The sequence below is a fragment of the Drosophila ananassae genome, chromosome 3R (genome assembly GCF_017639315.1).
Source record: "Drosophila ananassae strain 14024-0371.13 chromosome 3R, ASM1763931v2, whole genome shotgun sequence".
Taxonomy (NCBI): Eukaryota; Metazoa; Arthropoda; class Insecta; order Diptera; family Drosophilidae; genus Drosophila; species Drosophila ananassae.
Genome location: NC_057930.1, coordinates 18,387,090 through 18,411,338, shown reverse-complemented (window position 1 = coordinate 18,411,338; position 24,249 = coordinate 18,387,090). Strand labels below are relative to the sequence as shown.

At 46.3% G+C, this 24,249-nt stretch overlaps 52 non-coding genes across 52 annotated transcripts; all 52 read left to right on the top strand.

Moving 5' to 3' along the window:
• Positions 1–106: 106 nt before the first annotated feature.
• On the top strand, positions 107–225 carry LOC116656131. Its single transcript, XR_004311151.1, has one exon. It is a non-coding gene; the product is annotated as a 5S ribosomal RNA (ribosomal RNA).
• Positions 226–577: 352 nt separating this feature from the next.
• On the top strand, positions 578–696 carry LOC116656144. Its single transcript, XR_006507554.1, has one exon. It is a non-coding gene; the product is annotated as a 5S ribosomal RNA (ribosomal RNA).
• Positions 697–1,048: 352 nt separating this feature from the next.
• Positions 1,049–1,167, top strand: LOC116656143. The gene has a single exon (XR_006507553.1). It is a non-coding gene; the product is annotated as a 5S ribosomal RNA (ribosomal RNA).
• Positions 1,168–1,519: 352 nt separating this feature from the next.
• Positions 1,520–1,638, top strand: LOC6492876. Its single transcript, XR_046414.3, has one exon. It is a non-coding gene; the product is annotated as a 5S ribosomal RNA (ribosomal RNA).
• Positions 1,639–1,990: 352 nt separating this feature from the next.
• LOC6492877 lies at positions 1,991–2,109 on the top strand. Its single transcript, XR_046324.1, has one exon. It is a non-coding gene; the product is annotated as a 5S ribosomal RNA (ribosomal RNA).
• Positions 2,110–2,461: 352 nt separating this feature from the next.
• LOC6492878 lies at positions 2,462–2,580 on the top strand. The gene has a single exon (XR_046325.1). It is a non-coding gene; the product is annotated as a 5S ribosomal RNA (ribosomal RNA).
• A 352-nt stretch (positions 2,581–2,932) lies between these two features.
• On the top strand, positions 2,933–3,051 carry LOC6492879. The gene has a single exon (XR_046326.2). It is a non-coding gene; the product is annotated as a 5S ribosomal RNA (ribosomal RNA).
• Positions 3,052–3,403: 352 nt separating this feature from the next.
• On the top strand, positions 3,404–3,522 carry LOC6492880. Its single transcript, XR_046327.2, has one exon. It is a non-coding gene; the product is annotated as a 5S ribosomal RNA (ribosomal RNA).
• Positions 3,523–3,874: 352 nt separating this feature from the next.
• LOC6492881 lies at positions 3,875–3,993 on the top strand. The gene has a single exon (XR_046328.2). It is a non-coding gene; the product is annotated as a 5S ribosomal RNA (ribosomal RNA).
• Positions 3,994–4,345: 352 nt separating this feature from the next.
• Positions 4,346–4,464, top strand: LOC6492882. The gene has a single exon (XR_046329.1). It is a non-coding gene; the product is annotated as a 5S ribosomal RNA (ribosomal RNA).
• Positions 4,465–4,816: 352 nt separating this feature from the next.
• On the top strand, positions 4,817–4,935 carry LOC6492883. Its single transcript, XR_046330.1, has one exon. It is a non-coding gene; the product is annotated as a 5S ribosomal RNA (ribosomal RNA).
• A 352-nt stretch (positions 4,936–5,287) lies between these two features.
• Positions 5,288–5,406, top strand: LOC6492884. The gene has a single exon (XR_046331.1). It is a non-coding gene; the product is annotated as a 5S ribosomal RNA (ribosomal RNA).
• Positions 5,407–5,758: 352 nt separating this feature from the next.
• On the top strand, positions 5,759–5,877 carry LOC6492904. The gene has a single exon (XR_046352.1). It is a non-coding gene; the product is annotated as a 5S ribosomal RNA (ribosomal RNA).
• Positions 5,878–6,229: 352 nt separating this feature from the next.
• On the top strand, positions 6,230–6,348 carry LOC6492903. The gene has a single exon (XR_046351.1). It is a non-coding gene; the product is annotated as a 5S ribosomal RNA (ribosomal RNA).
• A 352-nt stretch (positions 6,349–6,700) lies between these two features.
• LOC6492846 lies at positions 6,701–6,819 on the top strand. The gene has a single exon (XR_046367.1). It is a non-coding gene; the product is annotated as a 5S ribosomal RNA (ribosomal RNA).
• Positions 6,820–7,171: 352 nt separating this feature from the next.
• On the top strand, positions 7,172–7,290 carry LOC6492847. The gene has a single exon (XR_046368.1). It is a non-coding gene; the product is annotated as a 5S ribosomal RNA (ribosomal RNA).
• A 352-nt stretch (positions 7,291–7,642) lies between these two features.
• LOC6492848 lies at positions 7,643–7,761 on the top strand. The gene has a single exon (XR_046369.1). It is a non-coding gene; the product is annotated as a 5S ribosomal RNA (ribosomal RNA).
• A 352-nt stretch (positions 7,762–8,113) lies between these two features.
• LOC6492905 lies at positions 8,114–8,232 on the top strand. The gene has a single exon (XR_006507552.1). It is a non-coding gene; the product is annotated as a 5S ribosomal RNA (ribosomal RNA).
• A 352-nt stretch (positions 8,233–8,584) lies between these two features.
• On the top strand, positions 8,585–8,703 carry LOC116655007. Its single transcript, XR_006507551.1, has one exon. It is a non-coding gene; the product is annotated as a 5S ribosomal RNA (ribosomal RNA).
• Positions 8,704–9,055: 352 nt separating this feature from the next.
• On the top strand, positions 9,056–9,174 carry LOC116654982. Its single transcript, XR_006507550.1, has one exon. It is a non-coding gene; the product is annotated as a 5S ribosomal RNA (ribosomal RNA).
• A 352-nt stretch (positions 9,175–9,526) lies between these two features.
• Positions 9,527–9,645, top strand: LOC116654981. Its single transcript, XR_006507549.1, has one exon. It is a non-coding gene; the product is annotated as a 5S ribosomal RNA (ribosomal RNA).
• A 352-nt stretch (positions 9,646–9,997) lies between these two features.
• On the top strand, positions 9,998–10,116 carry LOC116655006. Its single transcript, XR_006507548.1, has one exon. It is a non-coding gene; the product is annotated as a 5S ribosomal RNA (ribosomal RNA).
• Positions 10,117–10,468: 352 nt separating this feature from the next.
• LOC116654986 lies at positions 10,469–10,587 on the top strand. The gene has a single exon (XR_004310152.1). It is a non-coding gene; the product is annotated as a 5S ribosomal RNA (ribosomal RNA).
• Positions 10,588–10,939: 352 nt separating this feature from the next.
• LOC116654985 lies at positions 10,940–11,058 on the top strand. The gene has a single exon (XR_004310151.1). It is a non-coding gene; the product is annotated as a 5S ribosomal RNA (ribosomal RNA).
• A 352-nt stretch (positions 11,059–11,410) lies between these two features.
• On the top strand, positions 11,411–11,529 carry LOC6492864. The gene has a single exon (XR_046340.1). It is a non-coding gene; the product is annotated as a 5S ribosomal RNA (ribosomal RNA).
• A 352-nt stretch (positions 11,530–11,881) lies between these two features.
• On the top strand, positions 11,882–12,000 carry LOC6492865. Its single transcript, XR_046341.1, has one exon. It is a non-coding gene; the product is annotated as a 5S ribosomal RNA (ribosomal RNA).
• Positions 12,001–12,352: 352 nt separating this feature from the next.
• Positions 12,353–12,471, top strand: LOC116655005. The gene has a single exon (XR_004310170.1). It is a non-coding gene; the product is annotated as a 5S ribosomal RNA (ribosomal RNA).
• A 352-nt stretch (positions 12,472–12,823) lies between these two features.
• On the top strand, positions 12,824–12,942 carry LOC116656109. The gene has a single exon (XR_004310168.1). It is a non-coding gene; the product is annotated as a 5S ribosomal RNA (ribosomal RNA).
• Positions 12,943–13,294: 352 nt separating this feature from the next.
• On the top strand, positions 13,295–13,413 carry LOC116656108. Its single transcript, XR_004311128.1, has one exon. It is a non-coding gene; the product is annotated as a 5S ribosomal RNA (ribosomal RNA).
• Positions 13,414–13,765: 352 nt separating this feature from the next.
• Positions 13,766–13,884, top strand: LOC116656106. Its single transcript, XR_004311126.1, has one exon. It is a non-coding gene; the product is annotated as a 5S ribosomal RNA (ribosomal RNA).
• A 352-nt stretch (positions 13,885–14,236) lies between these two features.
• Positions 14,237–14,355, top strand: LOC116654980. The gene has a single exon (XR_004310148.1). It is a non-coding gene; the product is annotated as a 5S ribosomal RNA (ribosomal RNA).
• Positions 14,356–14,707: 352 nt separating this feature from the next.
• LOC116655004 lies at positions 14,708–14,826 on the top strand. The gene has a single exon (XR_006507547.1). It is a non-coding gene; the product is annotated as a 5S ribosomal RNA (ribosomal RNA).
• Positions 14,827–15,178: 352 nt separating this feature from the next.
• LOC116656103 lies at positions 15,179–15,297 on the top strand. The gene has a single exon (XR_004311123.1). It is a non-coding gene; the product is annotated as a 5S ribosomal RNA (ribosomal RNA).
• A 352-nt stretch (positions 15,298–15,649) lies between these two features.
• On the top strand, positions 15,650–15,768 carry LOC116656102. The gene has a single exon (XR_004311122.1). It is a non-coding gene; the product is annotated as a 5S ribosomal RNA (ribosomal RNA).
• A 352-nt stretch (positions 15,769–16,120) lies between these two features.
• On the top strand, positions 16,121–16,239 carry LOC116656101. Its single transcript, XR_004311121.1, has one exon. It is a non-coding gene; the product is annotated as a 5S ribosomal RNA (ribosomal RNA).
• A 352-nt stretch (positions 16,240–16,591) lies between these two features.
• LOC116656100 lies at positions 16,592–16,710 on the top strand. Its single transcript, XR_004311120.1, has one exon. It is a non-coding gene; the product is annotated as a 5S ribosomal RNA (ribosomal RNA).
• A 352-nt stretch (positions 16,711–17,062) lies between these two features.
• LOC116656099 lies at positions 17,063–17,181 on the top strand. Its single transcript, XR_004311119.1, has one exon. It is a non-coding gene; the product is annotated as a 5S ribosomal RNA (ribosomal RNA).
• Positions 17,182–17,533: 352 nt separating this feature from the next.
• On the top strand, positions 17,534–17,652 carry LOC116656098. The gene has a single exon (XR_004311118.1). It is a non-coding gene; the product is annotated as a 5S ribosomal RNA (ribosomal RNA).
• Positions 17,653–18,004: 352 nt separating this feature from the next.
• Positions 18,005–18,123, top strand: LOC116656097. The gene has a single exon (XR_004311117.1). It is a non-coding gene; the product is annotated as a 5S ribosomal RNA (ribosomal RNA).
• A 352-nt stretch (positions 18,124–18,475) lies between these two features.
• LOC116656095 lies at positions 18,476–18,594 on the top strand. The gene has a single exon (XR_004311115.1). It is a non-coding gene; the product is annotated as a 5S ribosomal RNA (ribosomal RNA).
• Positions 18,595–18,946: 352 nt separating this feature from the next.
• Positions 18,947–19,065, top strand: LOC116656094. The gene has a single exon (XR_004311114.1). It is a non-coding gene; the product is annotated as a 5S ribosomal RNA (ribosomal RNA).
• A 352-nt stretch (positions 19,066–19,417) lies between these two features.
• On the top strand, positions 19,418–19,536 carry LOC116656093. Its single transcript, XR_004311113.1, has one exon. It is a non-coding gene; the product is annotated as a 5S ribosomal RNA (ribosomal RNA).
• A 352-nt stretch (positions 19,537–19,888) lies between these two features.
• On the top strand, positions 19,889–20,007 carry LOC116656092. The gene has a single exon (XR_004311112.1). It is a non-coding gene; the product is annotated as a 5S ribosomal RNA (ribosomal RNA).
• Positions 20,008–20,359: 352 nt separating this feature from the next.
• On the top strand, positions 20,360–20,478 carry LOC116656091. Its single transcript, XR_004311111.1, has one exon. It is a non-coding gene; the product is annotated as a 5S ribosomal RNA (ribosomal RNA).
• Positions 20,479–20,830: 352 nt separating this feature from the next.
• On the top strand, positions 20,831–20,949 carry LOC116656169. The gene has a single exon (XR_004311184.1). It is a non-coding gene; the product is annotated as a 5S ribosomal RNA (ribosomal RNA).
• A 352-nt stretch (positions 20,950–21,301) lies between these two features.
• Positions 21,302–21,420, top strand: LOC116656168. The gene has a single exon (XR_004311183.1). It is a non-coding gene; the product is annotated as a 5S ribosomal RNA (ribosomal RNA).
• A 352-nt stretch (positions 21,421–21,772) lies between these two features.
• Positions 21,773–21,891, top strand: LOC6492861. Its single transcript, XR_046337.2, has one exon. It is a non-coding gene; the product is annotated as a 5S ribosomal RNA (ribosomal RNA).
• A 352-nt stretch (positions 21,892–22,243) lies between these two features.
• LOC6492862 lies at positions 22,244–22,362 on the top strand. Its single transcript, XR_046338.1, has one exon. It is a non-coding gene; the product is annotated as a 5S ribosomal RNA (ribosomal RNA).
• A 352-nt stretch (positions 22,363–22,714) lies between these two features.
• Positions 22,715–22,833, top strand: LOC6492863. Its single transcript, XR_046339.2, has one exon. It is a non-coding gene; the product is annotated as a 5S ribosomal RNA (ribosomal RNA).
• Positions 22,834–23,185: 352 nt separating this feature from the next.
• Positions 23,186–23,304, top strand: LOC116656166. Its single transcript, XR_004311181.1, has one exon. It is a non-coding gene; the product is annotated as a 5S ribosomal RNA (ribosomal RNA).
• Positions 23,305–23,656: 352 nt separating this feature from the next.
• Positions 23,657–23,775, top strand: LOC116656165. Its single transcript, XR_004311180.1, has one exon. It is a non-coding gene; the product is annotated as a 5S ribosomal RNA (ribosomal RNA).
• Positions 23,776–24,127: 352 nt separating this feature from the next.
• Positions 24,128–24,246, top strand: LOC6492866. Its single transcript, XR_046342.1, has one exon. It is a non-coding gene; the product is annotated as a 5S ribosomal RNA (ribosomal RNA).
• Positions 24,247–24,249: the final 3 nt, after the last annotated feature.

Genomic DNA, 24,249 nt, shown 5'->3' with positions numbered 1-24,249 from the left:
GCCTCCTGTATCTTACAGATACTCCTGTGTATCTTGGCAGCCTTAAAAAGCACACAGGTGCTAATTGGAAGAAAATATAAGGTTGTAGATTAACCCTGCGACTTTCGCCAACGACCATACTACGCTGAATACATCGGTTCTCGTCCGATCACCGAAATTAAGCAGCGTCGGGCGCGGTTAGTACTTAGATGGGGGACCGCTTGGGAACACCGCGTGTTGTTGGCATCGTCAACAACTTTTTGCCCCCAGTTCTCCCCATCTTGCCTATCGCCTAGCCATTGGAGCTCCACCGTTCCAGTTTAGCTCATGAAAAACATCTATTACTTTCTCTTATTTTATTAGTTTTACTATTTTATCTATCCCCACGCCACCCCCAACGGCCTGTACATCTTTTGGATACACCTGGAATCACCTGTACTGTCTACCCTTCAAGGAAAATTGTTTCTCCTTCTGGCTAGTGCCTTTGGCAAGGCCTCCTGTATCTTACAGATACTCCTGTGTATCTTGGCAGCCTTAAAAAGCACACAGGTGCTAATTGGAAGAAAATATAAGGTTGTAGATTAACCCTGCGACTTTCGCCAACGACCATACTACGCTGAATACATCGGTTCTCGTCCGATCACCGAAATTAAGCAGCGTCGGGCGCGGTTAGTACTTAGATGGGGGACCGCTTGGGAACACCGCGTGTTGTTGGCATCGTCAACAACTTTTTGCCCCCAGTTCTCCCCATCTTGCCTATCGCCTAGCCATTGGAGCTCCACCGTTCCAGTTTAGCTCATGAAAAACATCTATTACTTTCTCTTATTTTATTAGTTTTACTATTTTATCTATCCCCACGCCACCCCCAACGGCCTGTACATCTTTTGGATACACCTGGAATCACCTGTACTGTCTACCCTTCAAGGAAAATTGTTTCTCCTTCTGGCTAGTGCCTTTGGCAAGGCCTCCTGTATCTTACAGATACTCCTGTGTATCTTGGCAGCCTTAAAAAGCACACAGGTGCTAATTGGAAGAAAATATAAGGTTGTAGATTAACCCTGCGACTTTCGCCAACGACCATACTACGCTGAATACATCGGTTCTCGTCCGATCACCGAAATTAAGCAGCGTCGGGCGCGGTTAGTACTTAGATGGGGGACCGCTTGGGAACACCGCGTGTTGTTGGCATCGTCAACAACTTTTTGCCCCCAGTTCTCCCCATCTTGCCTATCGCCTAGCCATTGGAGCTCCCCCTTTCCAGTTTAGGTCATGAAAAACATCTATTACTTTCTTTTATTTTATTAGTTTTACTATTTTATCTATCCCCACGCCACCCCCAACGGCCTGTACATCTTTTGGATACACCTGGAATCACCTGTACTGTCTAGCCTTCAAGGAAAATTGTTTCTCCTTCTGGCTAGTGCCTTTGGCAAGGCCTCCTGTATCTTACAGATACTTCTGTGTATCTTGGCAGCCTTAAAAAGCACACAGGTGCTAATTGGAAGAAAATATAAGGTTGTAGATTAACCCTGCGACTTTCGCCAACGACCATACTACGCTGAATACATCGGTTCTCGTCCGATCACCGAAATTAAGCAGCGTCGGGCGCGGTTAGTACTTAGATGGGGGACCGCTTGGGAACACCGCGTGTTGTTGGCATCGTCAACAACTTTTTGCCCCCAGTTCTCCCCATCTTGCCTATCGCCTAGCCATTGGAGCTCCACCGTTCCAGTTTAGCTCATGAAAAACATCTATTACTTTCTCTTATTTTATTAGTTTTACTATTTTATCTATCCCCACGCCACCCCCAACGGCCTGTACATCTTTTGGATACACCTGGAATCACCTGTACTGTCTACCCTTCAAGGAAAATTGTTTCTCCTTCTGGCTAGTGCCTTTGGCAAGGCCTCCTGTATCTTACAGATACTCCTGTGTATCTTGGCAGCCTTAAAAAGCACACAGGTGCTAATTGGAAGAAAATATAAGGTTGTAGATTAACCCTGCGACTTTCGCCAACGACCATACTACGCTGAATACATCGGTTCTCGTCCGATCACCGAAATTAAGCAGCGTCGGGCGCGGTTAGTACTTAGATGGGGGACCGCTTGGGAACACCGCGTGTTGTTGGCATCGTCAACAACTTTTTGCCCCCAGTTCTCCCCATCTTGCCTATCGCCTAGCCATTGGAGCTCCCCCTTTCCAGTTTAGGTCATGAAAAACATCTATTACTTTCTTTTATTTTATTAGTTTTACTATTTTATCTATCCCCACGCCACCCCCAACGGCCTGTACATCTTTTGGATACACCTGGAATCACCTGTACTGTCTACCCTTCAAGGAAAATTGTTTCTCCTTCTGGCTAGTGCCTTTGGCAAGGCCTCCTGTATCTTACAGATACTCCTGTGTATCTTGGCAGCCTTAAAAAGCACACAGGTGCTAATTGGAAGAAAATATAAGGTTGTAGATTAACCCTGCGACTTTCGCCAACGACCATACTACGCTGAATACATCGGTTCTCGTCCGATCACCGAAATTAAGCAGCGTCGGGCGCGGTTAGTACTTAGATGGGGGACCGCTTGGGAACACCGCGTGTTGTTGGCATCGTCAACAACTTTTTGCCCCCAGTTCTCCCCATCTTGCCTATCGCCTAGCCATTGGAGCTCCACCGTTCCAGTTTAGCTCATGAAAAACATCTATTACTTTCTCTTATTTTATTAGTTTTACTATTTTATCTATCCCCACGCCACCCCCAACGGCCTGTACATCTTTTGGATACACCTGGAATCACCTGTACTGTCTACCCTTCAAGGAAAATTGTTTCTCCTTCTGGCTAGTGCCTTTGGCAAGGCCTCCTGTATCTTACAGATACTCCTGTGTATCTTGGCAGCCTTAAAAAGCACACAGGTGCTAATTGGAAGAAAATATAAGGTTGTAGATTAACCCTGCGACTTTCGCCAACGACCATACTACGCTGAATACATCGGTTCTCGTCCGATCACCGAAATTAAGCAGCGTCGGGCGCGGTTAGTACTTAGATGGGGGACCGCTTGGGAACACCGCGTGTTGTTGGCATCGTCAACAACTTTTTGCCCCCAGTTCTCCCCATCTTGCCTATCGCCTAGCCATTGGAGCTCCACCGTTCCAGTTTAGCTCATGAAAAACATCTATTACTTTCTCTTATTTTATTAGTTTTACTATTTTATCTATCCCCACGCCACCCCCAACGGCCTGTACATCTTTTGGATACACCTGGAATCACCTGTACTGTCTACCCTTCAAGGAAAATTGTTTCTCCTTCTGGCTAGTGCCTTTGGCAAGGCCTCCTGTATCTTACAGATACTCCTGTGTATCTTGGCAGCCTTAAAAAGCACACAGGTGCTAATTGGAAGAAAATATAAGGTTGTAGATTAACCCTGCGACTTTCGCCAACGACCATACTACGCTGAATACATCGGTTCTCGTCCGATCACCGAAATTAAGCAGCGTCGGGCGCGGTTAGTACTTAGATGGGGGACCGCTTGGGAACACCGCGTGTTGTTGGCATCGTCAACAACTTTTTGCCCCCAGTTCTCCCCATCTTGCCTATCGCCTAGCCATTGGAGCTCCCCCTTTCCAGTTTAGGTCATGAAAAACATCTATTACTTTCTTTTATTTTATTAGTTTTACTATTTTATCTATCCCCACGCCACCCCCAACGGCCTGTACATCTTTTGGATACACCTGGAATCACCTGTACTGTCTAGCCTTCAAGGAAAATTGTTTCTCCTTCTGGCTAGTGCCTTTGGCAAGGCCTCCTGTATCTTACAGATACTTCTGTGTATCTTGGCAGCCTTAAAAAGCACACAGGTGCTAATTGGAAGAAAATATAAGGTTGTAGATTAACCCTGCGACTTTCGCCAACGACCATACTACGCTGAATACATCGGTTCTCGTCCGATCACCGAAATTAAGCAGCGTCGGGCGCGGTTAGTACTTAGATGGGGGACCGCTTGGGAACACCGCGTGTTGTTGGCATCGTCAACAACTTTTTGCCCCCAGTTCTCCCCATCTTGCCTATCGCCTAGCCATTGGAGCTCCCCCTTTCCAGTTTAGGTCATGAAAAACATCTATTACTTTCTTTTATTTTATTAGTTTTACTATTTTATCTATCCCCACGCCACCCCCAACGGCCTGTACATCTTTTGGATACACCTGGAATCACCTGTACTGTCTACCCTTCAAGGAAAATTGTTTCTCCTTCTGGCTAGTGCCTTTGGCAAGGCCTCCTGTATCTTACAGATACTCCTGTGTATCTTGGCAGCCTTAAAAAGCACACAGGTGCTAATTGGAAGAAAATATAAGGTTGTAGATTAACCCTGCGACTTTCGCCAACGACCATACTACGCTGAATACATCGGTTCTCGTCCGATCACCGAAATTAAGCAGCGTCGGGCGCGGTTAGTACTTAGATGGGGGACCGCTTGGGAACACCGCGTGTTGTTGGCATCGTCAACAACTTTTTGCCCCCAGTTCTCCCCATCTTGCCTATCGCCTAGCCATTGGAGCTCCACCGTTCCAGTTTAGCTCATGAAAAACATCTATTACTTTCTCTTATTTTATTAGTTTTACTATTTTATCTATCCCCACGCCACCCCCAACGGCCTGTACATCTTTTGGATACACCTGGAATCACCTGTACTGTCTACCCTTCAAGGAAAATTGTTTCTCCTTCTGGCTAGTGCCTTTGGCAAGGCCTCCTGTATCTTACAGATACTCCTGTGTATCTTGGCAGCCTTAAAAAGCACACAGGTGCTAATTGGAAGAAAATATAAGGTTGTAGATTAACCCTGCGACTTTCGCCAACGACCATACTACGCTGAATACATCGGTTCTCGTCCGATCACCGAAATTAAGCAGCGTCGGGCGCGGTTAGTACTTAGATGGGGGACCGCTTGGGAACACCGCGTGTTGTTGGCATCGTCAACAACTTTTTGCCCCCAGTTCTCCCCATCTTGCCTATCGCCTAGCCATTGGAGCTCCCCCTTTCCAGTTTAGGTCATGAAAAACATCTATTACTTTCTTTTATTTTATTAGTTTTACTATTTTATCTATCCCCACGCCACCCCCAACGGCCTGTACATCTTTTGGATACACCTGGAATCACCTGTACTGTCTAGCCTTCAAGGAAAATTGTTTCTCCTTCTGGCTAGTGCCTTTGGCAAGGCCTCCTGTATCTTACAGATACTTCTGTGTATCTTGGCAGCCTTAAAAAGCACACAGGTGCTAATTGGAAGAAAATATAAGGTTGTAGATTAACCCTGCGACTTTCGCCAACGACCATACTACGCTGAATACATCGGTTCTCGTCCGATCACCGAAATTAAGCAGCGTCGGGCGCGGTTAGTACTTAGATGGGGGACCGCTTGGGAACACCGCGTGTTGTTGGCATCGTCAACAACTTTTTGCCCCCAGTTCTCCCCATCTTGCCTATCGCCTAGCCATTGGAGCTCCCCCTTTCCAGTTTAGGTCATGAAAAACATCTATTACTTTCTTTTATTTTATTAGTTTTACTATTTTATCTATCCCCACGCCACCCCCAACGGCCTGTACATCTTTTGGATACACCTGGAATCACCTGTACTGTCTACCCTTCAAGGAAAATTGTTTCTCCTTCTGGCTAGTGCCTTTGGCAAGGCCTCCTGTATCTTACAGATACTCCTGTGTATCTTGGCAGCCTTAAAAAGCACACAGGTGCTAATTGGAAGAAAATATAAGGTTGTAGATTAACCCTGCGACTTTCGCCAACGACCATACTACGCTGAATACATCGGTTCTCGTCCGATCACCGAAATTAAGCAGCGTCGGGCGCGGTTAGTACTTAGATGGGGGACCGCTTGGGAACACCGCGTGTTGTTGGCATCGTCAACAACTTTTTGCCCCCAGTTCTCCCCATCTTGCCTATCGCCTAGCCATTGGAGCTCCACCGTTCCAGTTTAGCTCATGAAAAACATCTATTACTTTCTCTTATTTTATTAGTTTTACTATTTTATCTATCCCCACGCCACCCCCAACGGCCTGTACATCTTTTGGATACACCTGGAATCACCTGTACTGTCTACCCTTCAAGGAAAATTGTTTCTCCTTCTGGCTAGTGCCTTTGGCAAGGCCTCCTGTATCTTACAGATACTCCTGTGTATCTTGGCAGCCTTAAAAAGCACACAGGTGCTAATTGGAAGAAAATATAAGGTTGTAGATTAACCCTGCGACTTTCGCCAACGACCATACTACGCTGAATACATCGGTTCTCGTCCGATCACCGAAATTAAGCAGCGTCGGGCGCGGTTAGTACTTAGATGGGGGACCGCTTGGGAACACCGCGTGTTGTTGGCATCGTCAACAACTTTTTGCCCCCAGTTCTCCCCATCTTGCCTATCGCCTAGCCATTGGAGCTCCCCCTTTCCAGTTTAGGTCATGAAAAACATCTATTACTTTCTTTTATTTTATTAGTTTTACTATTTTATCTATCCCCACGCCACCCCCAACGGCCTGTACATCTTTTGGATACACCTGGAATCACCTGTACTGTCTAGCCTTCAAGGAAAATTGTTTCTCCTTCTGGCTAGTGCCTTTGGCAAGGCCTCCTGTATCTTACAGATACTTCTGTGTATCTTGGCAGCCTTAAAAAGCACACAGGTGCTAATTGGAAGAAAATATAAGGTTGTAGATTAACCCTGCGACTTTCGCCAACGACCATACTACGCTGAATACATCGGTTCTCGTCCGATCACCGAAATTAAGCAGCGTCGGGCGCGGTTAGTACTTAGATGGGGGACCGCTTGGGAACACCGCGTGTTGTTGGCATCGTCAACAACTTTTTGCCCCCAGTTCTCCCCATCTTGCCTATCGCCTAGCCATTGGAGCTCCCCCTTTCCAGTTTAGGTCATGAAAAACATCTATTACTTTCTTTTATTTTATTAGTTTTACTATTTTATCTATCCCCACGCCACCCCCAACGGCCTGTACATCTTTTGGATACACCTGGAATCACCTGTACTGTCTACCCTTCAAGGAAAATTGTTTCTCCTTCTGGCTAGTGCCTTTGGCAAGGCCTCCTGTATCTTACAGATACTCCTGTGTATCTTGGCAGCCTTAAAAAGCACACAGGTGCTAATTGGAAGAAAATATAAGGTTGTAGATTAACCCTGCGACTTTCGCCAACGACCATACTACGCTGAATACATCGGTTCTCGTCCGATCACCGAAATTAAGCAGCGTCGGGCGCGGTTAGTACTTAGATGGGGGACCGCTTGGGAACACCGCGTGTTGTTGGCATCGTCAACAACTTTTTGCACCCAGTTCTCCCCATCTTGCCTATCGCCTAGCCATTGGAGCTCCCCCTTTCCAGTTTAGGTCATGAAAAACATATATTACTTTCTTTTATTTTATTAGTTTTACTATTTTATCTATCCCCACGCCACCCCCAACGGCCTGTACATCTTTTGGATACACCTGGAATCACCTGTACTGTCTACCCTTCAAGGAAAATTGTTTCTCCTTCTGGCTAGTGCCTTTGGCAAGGCCTCCTGTATCTTACAGATACTCCTGTGTATCTTGGCAGCCTTAAAAAGCACACAGGTGCTAATTGGAAGAAAATATAAGGTTGTAGATTAACCCTGCGACTTTCGCCAACGACCATACTACGCTGAATACATCGGTTCTCGTCCGATCACCGAAATTAAGCAGCGTCGGGCGCGGTTAGTACTTAGATGGGGGACCGCTTGGGAACACCGCGTGTTGTTGGCATCGTCAACAACTTTTTGCCCCCAGTTCTCCCCATCTTGCCTATCGCCTAGCCATTGGAGCTCCCCCTTTCCAGTTTAGGTCATGAAAAACATCTATTACTTTCTTTTATTTTATTAGTTTTACTATTTTATCTATCCCCACGCCACCCCCAACGGCCTGTACATCTTTTGGATACACCTGGAATCACCTGTACTGTCTAGCCTTCAAGGAAAATTGTTTCTCCTTCTGGCTAGTGCCTTTGGCAAGGCCTCCTGTATCTTACAGATACTTCTGTGTATCTTGGCAGCCTTAAAAAGCACACAGGTGCTAATTGGAAGAAAATATAAGGTTGTAGATTAACCCTGCGACTTTCGCCAACGACCATACTACGCTGAATACATCGGTTCTCGTCCGATCACCGAAATTAAGCAGCGTCGGGCGCGGTTAGTACTTAGATGGGGGACCGCTTGGGAACACCGCGTGTTGTTGGCATCGTCAACAACTTTTTGCCCCCAGTTCTCCCCATCTTGCCTATCGCCTAGCCATTGGAGCTCCCCCTTTCCAGTTTAGGTCATGAAAAACATCTATTACTTTCTTTTATTTTATTAGTTTTACTATTTTATCTATCCCCACGCCACCCCCAACGGCCTGTACATCTTTTGGATACACCTGGAATCACCTGTACTGTCTACCCTTCAAGGAAAATTGTTTCTCCTTCTGGCTAGTGCCTTTGGCAAGGCCTCCTGTATCTTACAGATACTCCTGTGTATCTTGGCAGCCTTAAAAAGCACACAGGTGCTAATTGGAAGAAAATATAAGGTTGTAGATTAACCCTGCGACTTTCGCCAACGACCATACTACGCTGAATACATCGGTTCTCGTCCGATCACCGAAATTAAGCAGCGTCGGGCGCGGTTAGTACTTAGATGGGGGACCGCTTGGGAACACCGCGTGTTGTTGGCATCGTCAACAACTTTTTGCACCCAGTTCTCCCCATCTTGCCTATCGCCTAGCCATTGGAGCTCCCCCTTTCCAGTTTAGGTCATGAAAAACATATATTACTTTCTTTTATTTTATTAGTTTTACTATTTTATCTATCCCCACGCCACCCCCAACGGCCTGTACATCTTTTGGATACACCTGGAATCACCTGTACTGTCTACCCTTCAAGGAAAATTGTTTCTCCTTCTGGCTAGTGCCTTTGGCAAGGCCTCCTGTATCTTACAGATACTCCTGTGTATCTTGGCAGCCTTAAAAAGCACACAGGTGCTAATTGGAAGAAAATATAAGGTTGTAGATTAACCCTGCGACTTTCGCCAACGACCATACTACGCTGAATACATCGGTTCTCGTCCGATCACCGAAATTAAGCAGCGTCGGGCGCGGTTAGTACTTAGATGGGGGACCGCTTGGGAACACCGCGTGTTGTTGGCATCGTCAACAACTTTTTGCCCCCAGTTCTCCCCATCTTGCCTATCGCCTAGCCATTGGAGCTCCACCGTTCCAGTTTAGCTCATGAAAAACATCTATTACTTTCTCTTATTTTATTAGTTTTACTATTTTATCTATCCCCACGCCACCCCCAACGGCCTGTACATCTTTTGGATACACCTGGAATCACCTGTACTGTCTACCCTTCAAGGAAAATTGTTTCTCCTTCTGGCTAGTGCCTTTGGCAAGGCCTCCTGTATCTTACAGATACTCCTGTGTATCTTGGCAGCCTTAAAAAGCACACAGGTGCTAATTGGAAGAAAATATAAGGTTGTAGATTAACCCTGCGACTTTCGCCAACGACCATACTACGCTGAATACATCGGTTCTCGTCCGATCACCGAAATTAAGCAGCGTCGGGCGCGGTTAGTACTTAGATGGGGGACCGCTTGGGAACACCGCGTGTTGTTGGCATCGTCAACAACTTTTTGCCCCCAGTTCTCCCCATCTTGCCTATCGCCTAGCCATTGGAGCTCCACCGTTCCAGTTTAGCTCATGAAAAACATCTATTACTTTCTCTTATTTTATTAGTTTTACTATTTTATCTATCCCCACGCCACCCCCAACGGCCTGTACATCTTTTGGATACACCTGGAATCACCTGTACTGTCTACCCTTCAAGGAAAATTGTTTCTCCTTCTGGCTAGTGCCTTTGGCAAGGCCTCCTGTATCTTACAGATACTCCTGTGTATCTTGGCAGCCTTAAAAAGCACACAGGTGCTAATTGGAAGAAAATATAAGGTTGTAGATTAACCCTGCGACTTTCGCCAACGACCATACTACGCTGAATACATCGGTTCTCGTCCGATCACCGAAATTAAGCAGCGTCGGGCGCGGTTAGTACTTAGATGGGGGACCGCTTGGGAACACCGCGTGTTGTTGGCATCGTCAACAACTTTTTGCCCCCAGTTCTCCCCATCTTGCCTATCGCCTAGCCATTGGAGCTCCCCCTTTCCAGTTTAGGTCATGAAAAACATCTATTACTTTCTTTTATTTTATTAGTTTTACTATTTTATCTATCCCCACGCCACCCCCAACGGCCTGTACATCTTTTGGATACACCTGGAATCACCTGTACTGTCTAGCCTTCAAGGAAAATTGTTTCTCCTTCTGGCTAGTGCCTTTGGCAAGGCCTCCTGTATCTTACAGATACTTCTGTGTATCTTGGCAGCCTTAAAAAGCACACAGGTGCTAATTGGAAGAAAATATAAGGTTGTAGATTAACCCTGCGACTTTCGCCAACGACCATACTACGCTGAATACATCGGTTCTCGTCCGATCACCGAAATTAAGCAGCGTCGGGCGCGGTTAGTACTTAGATGGGGGACCGCTTGGGAACACCGCGTGTTGTTGGCATCGTCAACAACTTTTTGCCCCCAGTTCTCCCCATCTTGCCTATCGCCTAGCCATTGGAGCTCCACCGTTCCAGTTTAGCTCATGAAAAACATCTATTACTTTCTCTTATTTTATTAGTTTTACTATTTTATCTATCCCCACGCCACCCCCAACGGCCTGTACATCTTTTGGATACACCTGGAATCACCTGTACTGTCTACCCTTCAAGGAAAATTGTTTCTCCTTCTGGCTAGTGCCTTTGGCAAGGCCTCCTGTATCTTACAGATACTCCTGTGTATCTTGGCAGCCTTAAAAAGCACACAGGTGCTAATTGGAAGAAAATATAAGGTTGTAGATTAACCCTGCGACTTTCGCCAACGACCATACTACGCTGAATACATCGGTTCTCGTCCGATCACCGAAATTAAGCAGCGTCGGGCGCGGTTAGTACTTAGATGGGGGACCGCTTGGGAACACCGCGTGTTGTTGGCATCGTCAACAACTTTTTGCCCCCAGTTCTCCCCATCTTGCCTATCGCCTAGCCATTGGAGCTCCCCCTTTCCAGTTTAGGTCATGAAAAACATCTATTACTTTCTTTTATTTTATTAGTTTTACTATTTTATCTATCCCCACGCCACCCCCAACGGCCTGTACATCTTTTGGATACACCTGGAATCACCTGTACTGTCTACCCTTCAAGGAAAATTGTTTCTCCTTCTGGCTAGTGCCTTTGGCAAGGCCTCCTGTATCTTACAGATACTCCTGTGTATCTTGGCAGCCTTAAAAAGCACACAGGTGCTAATTGGAAGAAAATATAAGGTTGTAGATTAACCCTGCGACTTTCGCCAACGACCATACTACGCTGAATACATCGGTTCTCGTCCGATCACCGAAATTAAGCAGCGTCGGGCGCGGTTAGTACTTAGATGGGGGACCGCTTGGGAACACCGCGTGTTGTTGGCATCGTCAACAACTTTTTGCCCCCAGTTCTCCCCATCTTGCCTATCGCCTAGCCATTGGAGCTCCACCGTTCCAGTTTAGCTCATGAAAAACATCTATTACTTTCTCTTATTTTATTAGTTTTACTATTTTATCTATCCCCACGCCACCCCCAACGGCCTGTACATCTTTTGGATACACCTGGAATCACCTGTACTGTCTACCCTTCAAGGAAAATTGTTTCTCCTTCTGGCTAGTGCCTTTGGCAAGGCCTCCTGTATCTTACAGATACTCCTGTGTATCTTGGCAGCCTTAAAAAGCACACAGGTGCTAATTGGAAGAAAATATAAGGTTGTAGATTAACCCTGCGACTTTCGCCAACGACCATACTACGCTGAATACATCGGTTCTCGTCCGATCACCGAAATTAAGCAGCGTCGGGCGCGGTTAGTACTTAGATGGGGGACCGCTTGGGAACACCGCGTGTTGTTGGCATCGTCAACAACTTTTTGCCCCCAGTTCTCCCCATCTTGCCTATCGCCTAGCCATTGGAGCTCCACCGTTCCAGTTTAGCTCATGAAAAACATCTATTACTTTCTCTTATTTTATTAGTTTTACTATTTTATCTATCCCCACGCCACCCCCAACGGCCTGTACATCTTTTGGATACACCTGGAATCACCTGTACTGTCTACCCTTCAAGGAAAATTGTTTCTCCTTCTGGCTAGTGCCTTTGGCAAGGCCTCCTGTATCTTACAGATACTCCTGTGTATCTTGGCAGCCTTAAAAAGCACACAGGTGCTAATTGGAAGAAAATATAAGGTTGTAGATTAACCCTGCGACTTTCGCCAACGACCATACTACGCTGAATACATCGGTTCTCGTCCGATCACCGAAATTAAGCAGCGTCGGGCGCGGTTAGTACTTAGATGGGGGACCGCTTGGGAACACCGCGTGTTGTTGGCATCGTCAACAACTTTTTGCCCCCAGTTCTCCCCATCTTGCCTATCGCCTAGCCATTGGAGCTCCCCCTTTCCAGTTTAGGTCATGAAAAACATCTATTACTTTCTTTTATTTTATTAGTTTTACTATTTTATCTATCCCCACGCCACCCCCAACGGCCTGTACATCTTTTGGATACACCTGGAATCACCTGTACTGTCTAGCCTTCAAGGAAAATTGTTTCTCCTTCTGGCTAGTGCCTTTGGCAAGGCCTCCTGTATCTTACAGATACTTCTGTGTATCTTGGCAGCCTTAAAAAGCACACAGGTGCTAATTGGAAGAAAATATAAGGTTGTAGATTAACCCTGCGACTTTCGCCAACGACCATACTACGCTGAATACATCGGTTCTCGTCCGATCACCGAAATTAAGCAGCGTCGGGCGCGGTTAGTACTTAGATGGGGGACCGCTTGGGAACACCGCGTGTTGTTGGCATCGTCAACAACTTTTTGCCCCCAGTTCTCCCCATCTTGCCTATCGCCTAGCCATTGGAGCTCCACCGTTCCAGTTTAGCTCATGAAAAACATCTATTACTTTCTCTTATTTTATTAGTTTTACTATTTTATCTATCCCCACGCCACCCCCAACGGCCTGTACATCTTTTGGATACACCTGGAATCACCTGTACTGTCTACCCTTCAAGGAAAATTGTTTCTCCTTCTGGCTAGTGCCTTTGGCAAGGCCTCCTGTATCTTACAGATACTCCTGTGTATCTTGGCAGCCTTAAAAAGCACACAGGTGCTAATTGGAAGAAAATATAAGGTTGTAGATTAACCCTGCGACTTTCGCCAACGACCATACTACGCTGAATACATCGGTTCTCGTCCGATCACCGAAATTAAGCAGCGTCGGGCGCGGTTAGTACTTAGATGGGGGACCGCTTGGGAACACCGCGTGTTGTTGGCATCGTCAACAACTTTTTGCCCCCAGTTCTCCCCATCTTGCCTATCGCCTAGCCATTGGAGCTCCCCCTTTCCAGTTTAGGTCATGAAAAACATCTATTACTTTCTTTTATTTTATTAGTTTTACTATTTTATCTATCCCCACGCCACCCCCAACGGCCTGTACATCTTTTGGATACACCTGGAATCACCTGTACTGTCTAGCCTTCAAGGAAAATTGTTTCTCCTTCTGGCTAGTGCCTTTGGCAAGGCCTCCTGTATCTTACAGATACTTCTGTGTATCTTGGCAGCCTTAAAAAGCACACAGGTGCTAATTGGAAGAAAATATAAGGTTGTAGATTAACCCTGCGACTTTCGCCAACGACCATACTACGCTGAATACATCGGTTCTCGTCCGATCACCGAAATTAAGCAGCGTCGGGCGCGGTTAGTACTTAGATGGGGGACCGCTTGGGAACACCGCGTGTTGTTGGCATCGTCAACAACTTTTTGCCCCCAGTTCTCCCCATCTTGCCTATCGCCTAGCCATTGGAGCTCCCCCTTTCCAGTTTAGGTCATGAAAAACATCTATTACTTTCTTTTATTTTATTAGTTTTACTATTTTATCTATCCCCACGCCACCCCCAACGGCCTGTACATCTTTTGGATACACCTGGAATCACCTGTACTGTCTACCCTTCAAGGAAAATTGTTTCTCCTTCTGGCTAGTGCCTTTGGCAAGGCCTCCTGTATCTTACAGATACTCCTGTGTATCTTGGCAGCCTTAAAAAGCACACAGGTGCTAATTGGAAGAAAATATAAGGTTGTAGATTAACCCTGCGACTTTCGCCAACGACCATACTACGCTGAATACATCGGTTCTCGTCCGATCACCGAAATTAAGCAGCGTCGGGCGCGGTTAGTACTTAGATGGGGGACCGCTTGGGAACACCGCGTGTTGTTGGCATCGTCAACAACTTTTTGCCCCCAGTTCTCCCCATCTTGCCTATCGCCTAGCCATTGGAGCTCCACCGTTCCAGTTTAGCTCATGAAAAACATCTATTACTTTCTCTTATTTTATTAGTTTTACTATTTTATCTATCCCCACGCCACCCCCAACGGCCTGTACATCTTTTGGATACACCTGGAATCACCTGTACTGTCTACCCTTCAAGGAAAATTGTTTCTCCTTCTGGCTAGTGCCTTTGGCAAGGCCTCCTGTATCTTACAGATACTCCTGTGTATCTTGGCAGCCTTAAAAAGCACACAGGTGCTAATTGGAAGAAAATATAAGGTTGTAGATTAACCCTGCGACTTTCGCCAACGACCATACTACGCTGAATACATCGGTTCTCGTCCGATCACCGAAATTAAGCAGCGTCGGGCGCGGTTAGTACTTAGATGGGGGACCGCTTGGGAACACCGCGTGTTGTTGGCATCGTCAACAACTTTTTGCCCCCAGTTCTCCCCATCTTGCCTATCGCCTAGCCATTGGAGCTCCACCGTTCCAGTTTAGCTCATGAAAAACATCTATTACTTTCTCTTATTTTATTAGTTTTACTATTTTATCTATCCCCACGCCACCCCCAACGGCCTGTACATCTTTTGGATACACCTGGAATCACCTGTACTGTCTACCCTTCAAGGAAAATTGTTTCTCCTTCTGGCTAGTGCCTTTGGCAAGGCCTCCTGTATCTTACAGATACTCCTGTGTATCTTGGCAGCCTTAAAAAGCACACAGGTGCTAATTGGAAGAAAATATAAGGTTGTAGATTAACCCTGCGACTTTCGCCAACGACCATACTACGCTGAATACATCGGTTCTCGTCCGATCACCGAAATTAAGCAGCGTCGGGCGCGGTTAGTACTTAGATGGGGGACCGCTTGGGAACACCGCGTGTTGTTGGCATCGTCAACAACTTTTTGCCCCCAGTTCTCCCCATCTTGCCTATCGCCTAGCCATTGGAGCTCCACCGTTCCAGTTTAGCTCATGAAAAACATCTATTACTTTCTCTTATTTTATTAGTTTTACTATTTTATCTATCCCCACGCCACCCCCAACGGCCTGTACATCTTTTGGATACACCTGGAATCACCTGTACTGTCTACCCTTCAAGGAAAATTGTTTCTCCTTCTGGCTAGTGCCTTTGGCAAGGCCTCCTGTATCTTACAGATACTCCTGTGTATCTTGGCAGCCTTAAAAAGCACACAGGTGCTAATTGGAAGAAAATATAAGGTTGTAGATTAACCCTGCGACTTTCGCCAACGACCATACTACGCTGAATACATCGGTTCTCGTCCGATCACCGAAATTAAGCAGCGTCGGGCGCGGTTAGTACTTAGATGGGGGACCGCTTGGGAACACCGCGTGTTGTTGGCATCGTCAACAACTTTTTGCCCCCAGTTCTCCCCATCTTGCCTATCGCCTAGCCATTGGAGCTCCCCCTTTCCAGTTTAGGTCATGAAAAACATCTATTACTTTCTTTTATTTTATTAGTTTTACTATTTTATCTATCCCCACGCCACCCCCAACGGCCTGTACATCTTTTGGATACACCTGGAATCACCTGTACTGTCTAGCCTTCAAGGAAAATTGTTTCTCCTTCTGGCTAGTGCCTTTGGCAAGGCCTCCTGTATCTTACAGATACTTCTGTGTATCTTGGCAGCCTTAAAAAGCACACAGGTGCTAATTGGAAGAAAATATAAGGTTGTAGATTAACCCTGCGACTTTCGCCAACGACCATACTACGCTGAATACATCGGTTCTCGTCCGATCACCGAAATTAAGCAGCGTCGGGCGCGGTTAGTACTTAGATGGGGGACCGCTTGGGAACACCGCGTGTTGTTGGCATCGTCAACAACTTTTTGCCCCCAGTTCTCCCCATCTTGCCTATCGCCTAGCCATTGGAGCTCCCCCTTTCCAGTTTAGGTCATGAAAAACATCTATTACTTTCTTTTATTTTATTAGTTTTACTATTTTATCTATCCCCACGCCACCCCCAACGGCCTGTACATCTTTTGGATACACCTGGAATCACCTGTACTGTCTACCCTTCAAGGAAAATTGTTTCTCCTTCTGGCTAGTGCCTTTGGCAAGGCCTCCTGTATCTTACAGATACTCCTGTGTATCTTGGCAGCCTTAAAAAGCACACAGGTGCTAATTGGAAGAAAATATAAGGTTGTAGATTAACCCTGCGACTTTCGCCAACGACCATACTACGCTGAATACATCGGTTCTCGTCCGATCACCGAAATTAAGCAGCGTCGGGCGCGGTTAGTACTTAGATGGGGGACCGCTTGGGAACACCGCGTGTTGTTGGCATCGTCAACAACTTTTTGCCCCCAGTTCTCCCCATCTTGCCTATCGCCTAGCCATTGGAGCTCCACCGTTCCAGTTTAGCTCATGAAAAACATCTATTACTTTCTCTTATTTTATTAGTTTTACTATTTTATCTATCCCCACGCCACCCCCAACGGCCTGTACATCTTTTGGATACACCTGGAATCACCTGTACTGTCTACCCTTCAAGGAAAATTGTTTCTCCTTCTGGCTAGTGCCTTTGGCAAGGCCTCCTGTATCTTACAGATACTCCTGTGTATCTTGGCAGCCTTAAAAAGCACACAGGTGCTAATTGGAAGAAAATATAAGGTTGTAGATTAACCCTGCGACTTTCGCCAACGACCATACTACGCTGAATACATCGGTTCTCGTCCGATCACCGAAATTAAGCAGCGTCGGGCGCGGTTAGTACTTAGATGGGGGACCGCTTGGGAACACCGCGTGTTGTTGGCATCGTCAACAACTTTTTGCCCCCAGTTCTCCCCATCTTGCCTATCGCCTAGCCATTGGAGCTCCCCCTTTCCAGTTTAGGTCATGAAAAACATCTATTACTTTCTTTTATTTTATTAGTTTTACTATTTTATCTATCCCCACGCCACCCCCAACGGCCTGTACATCTTTTGGATACACCTGGAATCACCTGTACTGTCTAGCCTTCAAGGAAAATTGTTTCTCCTTCTGGCTAGTGCCTTTGGCAAGGCCTCCTGTATCTTACAGATACTTCTGTGTATCTTGGCAGCCTTAAAAAGCACACAGGTGCTAATTGGAAGAAAATATAAGGTTGTAGATTAACCCTGCGACTTTCGCCAACGACCATACTACGCTGAATACATCGGTTCTCGTCCGATCACCGAAATTAAGCAGCGTCGGGCGCGGTTAGTACTTAGATGGGGGACCGCTTGGGAACACCGCGTGTTGTTGGCATCGTCAACAACTTTTTGCCCCCAGTTCTCCCCATCTTGCCTATCGCCTAGCCATTGGAGCTCCCCCTTTCCAGTTTAGGTCATGAAAAACATCTATTACTTTCTTTTATTTTATTAGTTTTACTATTTTATCTATCCCCACGCCACCCCCAACGGCCTGTACATCTTTTGGATACACCTGGAATCACCTGTACTGTCTACCCTTCAAGGAAAATTGTTTCTCCTTCTGGCTAGTGCCTTTGGCAAGGCCTCCTGTATCTTACAGATACTCCTGTGTATCTTGGCAGCCTTAAAAAGCACACAGGTGCTAATTGGAAGAAAATATAAGGTTGTAGATTAACCCTGCGACTTTCGCCAACGACCATACTACGCTGAATACATCGGTTCTCGTCCGATCACCGAAATTAAGCAGCGTCGGGCGCGGTTAGTACTTAGATGGGGGACCGCTTGGGAACACCGCGTGTTGTTGGCATCGTCAACAACTTTTTGCCCCCAGTTCTCCCCATCTTGCCTATCGCCTAGCCATTGGAGCTCCACCGTTCCAGTTTAGCTCATGAAAAACATCTATTACTTTCTCTTATTTTATTAGTTTTACTATTTTATCTATCCCCACGCCACCCCCAACGGCCTGTACATCTTTTGGATACACCTGGAATCACCTGTACTGTCTACCCTTCAAGGAAAATTGTTTCTCCTTCTGGCTAGTGCCTTTGGCAAGGCCTCCTGTATCTTACAGATACTCCTGTGTATCTTGGCAGCCTTAAAAAGCACACAGGTGCTAATTGGAAGAAAATATAAGGTTGTAGATTAACCCTGCGACTTTCGCCAACGACCATACTACGCTGAATACATCGGTTCTCGTCCGATCACCGAAATTAAGCAGCGTCGGGCGCGGTTAGTACTTAGATGGGGGACCGCTTGGGAACACCGCGTGTTGTTGGCATCGTCAACAACTTTTTGCCCCCAGTTCTCCCCATCTTGCCTATCGCCTAGCCATTGGAGCTCCCCCTTTCCAGTTTAGGTCATGAAAAACATCTATTACTTTCTTTTATTTTATTAGTTTTACTATTTTATCTATCCCCACGCCACCCCCAACGGCCTGTACATCTTTTGGATACACCTGGAATCACCTGTACTGTCTACCCTTCAAGGAAAATTGTTTCTCCTTCTGGCTAGTGCCTTTGGCAAGGCCTCCTGTATCTTACAGATACTCCTGTGTATCTTGGCAGCCTTAAAAAGCACACAGGTGCTAATTGGAAGAAAATATAAGGTTGTAGATTAACCCTGCGACTTTCGCCAACGACCATACTACGCTGAATACATCGGTTCTCGTCCGATCACCGAAATTAAGCAGCGTCGGGCGCGGTTAGTACTTAGATGGGGGACCGCTTGGGAACACCGCGTGTTGTTGGCATCGTCAACAACTTTTTGCCCCCAGTTCTCCCCATCTTGCCTATCGCCTAGCCATTGGAGCTCCCCCTTTCCAGTTTAGGTCATGAAAAACATCTATTACTTTCTTTTATTTTATTAGTTTTACTATTTTATCTATCCCCACGCCACCCCCAACGGCCTGTACATCTTTTGGATACACCTGGAATCACCTGTACTGTCTACCCTTCAAGGAAAATTGTTTCTCCTTCTGGCTAGTGCCTTTGGCAAGGCCTCCTGTATCTTACAGATACTCCTGTGTATCTTGGCAGCCTTAAAAAGCACACAGGTGCTAATTGGAAGAAAATATAAGGTTGTAGATTAACCCTGCGACTTTCGCCAACGACCATACTACGCTGAATACATCGGTTCTCGTCCGATCACCGAAATTAAGCAGCGTCGGGCGCGGTTAGTACTTAGATGGGGGACCGCTTGGGAACACCGCGTGTTGTTGGCATCGTCAACAACTTTTTGCCCCCAGTTCTCCCCATCTTGCCTATCGCCTAGCCATTGGAGCTCCACCGTTCCAGTTTAGCTCATGAAAAACATCTATTACTTTCTCTTATTTTATTAGTTTTACTATTTTATCTATCCCCACGCCACCCCCAACGGCCTGTACATCTTTTGGATACACCTGGAATCACCTGTACTGTCTACCCTTCAAGGAAAATTGTTTCTCCTTCTGGCTAGTGCCTTTGGCAAGGCCTCCTGTATCTTACAGATACTCCTGTGTATCTTGGCAGCCTTAAAAAGCACACAGGTGCTAATTGGAAGAAAATATAAGGTTGTAGATTAACCCTGCGACTTTCGCCAACGACCATACTACGCTGAATACATCGGTTCTCGTCCGATCACCGAAATTAAGCAGCGTCGGGCGCGGTTAGTACTTAGATGGGGGACCGCTTGGGAACACCGCGTGTTGTTGGCATCGTCAACAACTTTTTGCCCCCAGTTCTCCCCATCTTGCCTATCGCCTAGCCATTGGAGCTCCCCCTTTCCAGTTTAGGTCATGAAAAACATCTATTACTTTCTTTTATTTTATTAGTTTTACTATTTTATCTATCCCCACGCCACCCCCAACGGCCTGTACATCTTTTGGATACACCTGGAATCACCTGTACTGTCTACCCTTCAAGGAAAATTGTTTCTCCTTCTGGCTAGTGCCTTTGGCAAGGCCTCCTGTATCTTACAGATACTCCTGTGTATCTTGGCAGCCTTAAAAAGCACACAGGTGCTAATTGGAAGAAAATATAAGGTTGTAGATTAACCCTGCGACTTTCGCCAACGACCATACTACGCTGAATACATCGGTTCTCGTCCGATCACCGAAATTAAGCAGCGTCGGGCGCGGTTAGTACTTAGATGGGGGACCGCTTGGGAACACCGCGTGTTGTTGGCATCGTCAACAACTTTTTGCCCCCAGTTCTCCCCATCTTGCCTATCGCCTAGCCATTGGAGCTCCCCCTTTCCAGTTTAGGTCATGAAAAACATCTATTACTTTCTTTTATTTTATTAGTTTTACTATTTTATCTATCCCCACGCCACCCCCAACGGCCTGTACATCTTTTGGATACACCTGGAATCACCTGTACTGTCTACCCTTCAAGGAAAATTGTTTCTCCTTCTGGCTAGTGCCTTTGGCAAGGCCTCCTGTATCTTACAGATACTCCTGTGTATCTTGGCAGCCTTAAAAAGCACACAGGTGCTAATTGGAAGAAAATATAAGGTTGTAGATTAACCCTGCGACTTTCGCCAACGACCATACTACGCTGAATACATCGGTTCTCGTCCGATCACCGAAATTAAGCAGCGTCGGGCGCGGTTAGTACTTAGATGGGGGACCGCTTGGGAACACCGCGTGTTGTTGGCATCGTCAACAACTTTTTGCCCCCAGTTCTCCCCATCTTGCCTATCGCCTAGCCATTGGAGCTCCACCGTTCCAGTTTAGCTCATGAAAAACATCTATTACTTTCTCTTATTTTATTAGTTTTACTATTTTATCTATCCCCACGCCACCCCCAACGGCCTGTACATCTTTTGGATACACCTGGAATCACCTGTACTGTCTACCCTTCAAGGAAAATTGTTTCTCCTTCTGGCTAGTGCCTTTGGCAAGGCCTCCTGTATCTTACAGATACTCCTGTGTATCTTGGCAGCCTTAAAAAGCACACAGGTGCTAATTGGAAGAAAATATAAGGTTGTAGATTAACCCTGCGACTTTCGCCAACGACCATACTACGCTGAATACATCGGTTCTCGTCCGATCACCGAAATTAAGCAGCGTCGGGCGCGGTTAGTACTTAGATGGGGGACCGCTTGGGAACACCGCGTGTTGTTGGCATCGTCAACAACTTTTTGCCCCCAGTTCTCCCCATCTTGCCTATCGCCTAGCCATTGGAGCTCCCCCTTTCCAGTTTAGGTCATGAAAAACATCTATTACTTTCTTTTATTTTATTAGTTTTACTATTTTATCTATCCCCACGCCACCCCCAACGGCCTGTACATCTTTTGGATACACCTGGAATCACCTGTACTGTCTACCCTTCAAGGAAAATTGTTTCTCCTTCTGGCTAGTGCCTTTGGCAAGGCCTCCTGTATCTTACAGATACTCCTGTGTATCTTGGCAGCCTTAAAAAGCACACAGGTGCTAATTGGAAGAAAATATAAGGTTGTAGATTAACCCTGCGACTTTCGCCAACGACCATACTACGCTGAATACATCGGTTCTCGTCCGATCACCGAAATTAAGCAGCGTCGGGCGCGGTTAGTACTTAGATGGGGGACCGCTTGGGAACACCGCGTGTTGTTGGCATCGTCAACAACTTTTTGCCCCCAGTTCTCCCCATCTTGCCTATCGCCTAGCCATTGGAGCTCCCCCTTTCCAGTTTAGGTCATGAAAAACATCTATTACTTTCTTTTATTTTATTAGTTTTACTATTTTATCTATCCCCACGCCACCCCCAACGGCCTGTACATCTTTTGGATACACCTGGAATCACCTGTACTGTCTACCCTTCAAGGAAAATTGTTTCTCCTTCTGGCTAGTGCCTTTGGCAAGGCCTCCTGTATCTTACAGATACTCCTGTGTATCTTGGCAGCCTTAAAAAGCACACAGGTGCTAATTGGAAGAAAATATAAGGTTGTAGATTAACCCTGCGACTTTCGCCAACGACCATACTACGCTGAATACATCGGTTCTCGTCCGATCACCGAAATTAAGCAGCGTCGGGCGCGGTTAGTACTTAGATGGGGGACCGCTTGGGAACACCGCGTGTTGTTGGCATCGTCAACAACTTTTTGCCCCCAGTTCTCCCCATCTTGCCTATCGCCTAGCCATTGGAGCTCCACCGTTCCAGTTTAGCTCATGAAAAACATCTATTACTTTCTCTTATTTTATTAGTTTTACTATTTTATCTATCCCCACGCCACCCCCAACGGCCTGTACATCTTTTGGATACACCTGGAATCACCTGTACTGTCTACCCTTCAAGGAAAATTGTTTCTCCTTCTGGCTAGTGCCTTTGGCAAGGCCTCCTGTATCTTACAGATACTCCTGTGTATCTTGGCAGCCTTAAAAAGCACACAGGTGCTAATTGGAAGAAAATATAAGGTTGTAGATTAACCCTGCGACTTTCGCCAACGACCATACTACGCTGAATACATCGGTTCTCGTCCGATCACCGAAATTAAGCAGCGTCGGGCGCGGTTAGTACTTAGATGGGGGACCGCTTGGGAACACCGCGTGTTGTTGGCATCGTCAACAACTTTTTGCCCCCAGTTCTCCCCATCTTGCCTATCGCCTAGCCATTGGAGCTCCCCCTTTCCAGTTTAGGTCATGAAAAACATCTATTACTTTCTTTTATTTTATTAGTTTTACTATTTTATCTATCCCCACGCCACCCCCAACGGCCTGTACATCTTTTGGATACACCTGGAATCACCTGTACTGTCTACCCTTCAAGGAAAATTGTTTCTCCTTCTGGCTAGTGCCTTTGGCAAGGCCTCCTGTATCTTACAGATACTCCTGTGTATCTTGGCAGCCTTAAAAAGCACACAGGTGCTAATTGGAAGAAAATATAAGGTTGTAGATTAACCCTGCGACTTTCGCCAACGACCATACTACGCTGAATACATCGGTTCTCGTCCGATCACCGAAATTAAGCAGCGTCGGGCGCGGTTAGTACTTAGATGGGGGACCGCTTGGGAACACCGCGTGTTGTTGGCATCGTCAACAACTTTTTGCCCCCAGTTCTCCCCATCTTGCCTATCGCCTAGCCATTGGAGCTCCACCGTTCCAGTTTAGCTCATGAAAAACATCTATTACTTTCTCTTATTTTATTAGTTTTACTATTTTATCTATCCCCACGCCACCCCCAACGGCCTGTACATCTTTTGGATACACCTGGAATCACCTGTACTGTCTACCCTTCAAGGAAAATTGTTTCTCCTTCTGGCTAGTGCCTTTGGCAAGGCCTCCTGTATCTTACAGATACTCCTGTGTATCTTGGCAGCCTTAAAAAGCACACAGGTGCTAATTGGAAGAAAATATAAGGTTGTAGATTAACCCTGCGACTTTCGCCAACGACCATACTACGCTGAATACATCGGTTCTCGTCCGATCACCGAAATTAAGCAGCGTCGGGCGCGGTTAGTACTTAGATGGGGGACCGCTTGGGAACACCGCGTGTTGTTGGCATCGTCAACAACTTTTTGCCCCCAGTTCTCCCCATCTTGCCTATCGCCTAGCCATTGGAGCTCCCCCTTTCCAGTTTAGGTCATGAAAAACATCTATTACTTTCTTTTATTTTATTAGTTTTACTATTTTATCTATCCCCACGCCACCCCCAACGGCCTGTACATCTTTTGGATACACCTGGAATCACCTGTACTGTCTACCCTTCAAGGAAAATTGTTTCTCCTTCTGGCTAGTGCCTTTGGCAAGGCCTCCTGTATCTTACAGATACTCCTGTGTATCTTGGCAGCCTTAAAAAGCACACAGGTGCTAATTGGAAGAAAATATAAGGTTGTAGATTAACCCTGCGACTTTCGCCAACGACCATACTACGCTGAATACATCGGTTCTCGTCCGATCACCGAAATTAAGCAGCGTCGGGCGCGGTTAGTACTTAGATGGGGGACCGCTTGGGAACACCGCGTGTTGTTGGCATCG